Below are 1,753 nucleotides of genomic sequence, written 5' to 3'. Positions count from 1 at the left end.
ATTTTCTAACACAGTTGTCTAAAGTCCATCAGGTATCTTTAAGAGATGAATTTTCTGTGTAGAAGGTGTTCAACTTGAAATTATGAATGACCTTAGTTTAAAGACCAGCCTTTCCAGATCTTCTTGGGAAAAAGTAAAAGAGAAATCATATTTTATACTTATGAGAAAAATGTACAGGGGAAAATTAAAATGAAAACTGGTATCAATTTTCAGAGGGACATCTTTTTATGTATAACCTTAAATAGTATTATAAGGGAAATTTTTAATTATGTAGTAGTTAAAAATTTATGCAGCCCTAGCCAGCTTGGCTCAGTGGATAGAGCTTCAGCTTGCGGACTGAAGGGTCCCAGGTTCGATTCCGGCCAAGGGCACATACCTGGGTTGCAGGCTCGATCCCTAGTAGGGGGCATGCAGGAGGCAGCCGATCAATGATTCTCTCTCATCATTAATGTTTCTATCTCTCTCTCTCCTCTTCCTCTCTGAAATCAATAAAGAAATATATATATTAAAAAAATTTATGCAGCTGAGATTCTTAAGAAAGTTACTTCTGCCCTGGCCCGCATGGCTCAGTGGTCAGTGGTTAGAGCGCTGGCCTGTGCAATGAAGGGTCATGGTTTCCATTCCCAGTCAAGGGCATGTACCTGAGTTGCAGGTTCAATTCCCTGGTCTGGTGTGTGGGTGCATGTGGGAGGCAACCAATACTGTGTCTCTCTCATCTCTGTCTGTCTGTCTCTCTCTTTCTCTCTGTCTCTCTCTCCTTTCTCTCCCCCGCCCCCCTCAGGTTTAACAAAAGAAAAATAAAGTTACTTCTAAAATCTATAGAAGGGAAATTTTTTATTTTATTTTTTAATTGAATTTATTGGGATGACTTTCTTCTACCTCCCCCGACTTCCCTTTCCCTCTGATAATCACCATACTGTTGCCTGTGACTATGAGTTGTTTTTTTCCCCGTTAATTCCTTCTCCTTTGTCACCCAGTCCCCAAACCCTGCCCCCTACACCCGTCAGTCTGTTCTTTACCTATGAGTCTGTTTTTATTTTGTTAATTTATTTTGTTCATGAGATTCTACATATGAGTAAAATCATATGGTATTTGTCTTTCTCTGACTGACTTATTTCACTTAGCAAAATGCTCTCCAGGTCAATCCATGCTGTCTCAAAGGGTAAGATTTCCTTATTTTTAACAGCCAAAATAGTATTTCATTGTGTAAATGTACCCATCTTTTTATCCATTCAGCTACTGATGGACACTTGGGCTGCTTTCAAATCTTGGCTATTGTAAATAACACTGCAGTGGACATAGGAGTACATATAGTCTTTCGAATTAGTGTTTCGGGTTTCTTTGGATATATTCCCAGCAGTAGAATCACTGGGTCATAAGGTAGTTCCATTTTTAATATTTTTAGGTAACTGCATATTGTTTTCCACAGTGGCTGCCCCTATCTGCAATCTCACCAACAGTGCATGAGGGTTCCCTTTTCTTCACAACTTTGCCAACACTTGTTGTTTGTTGATTTATTGATGATAGCCATTCTGTGGGTCACTGTATTTTTTAAACCTCAAACTAGAAAGCCTTTATGTTCTTCCCGTCCTTCCTCCCTTCCTTTATTTTCTCCTTCCATAAAGACTTATTGCAAACTCACAGTATGCCAGGCACAGTACCAGGTCTGGTGGGGTATAATGGTGGTCTTGTTGAGTTTGGAGAGACAAGCACTGGATAAGTCACTGCAGATGTCAGGGCTGCTGCAAAGGAC

Source organism: Myotis davidii, unplaced genomic scaffold, assembly GCF_000327345.1.
Source record: "Myotis davidii unplaced genomic scaffold, ASM32734v1 scaffold238, whole genome shotgun sequence".
NCBI lineage: Eukaryota > Metazoa > Chordata > Mammalia > Chiroptera > Vespertilionidae > Myotis > Myotis davidii.
Note: the sequence above shows the minus strand (reverse complement) of the source record.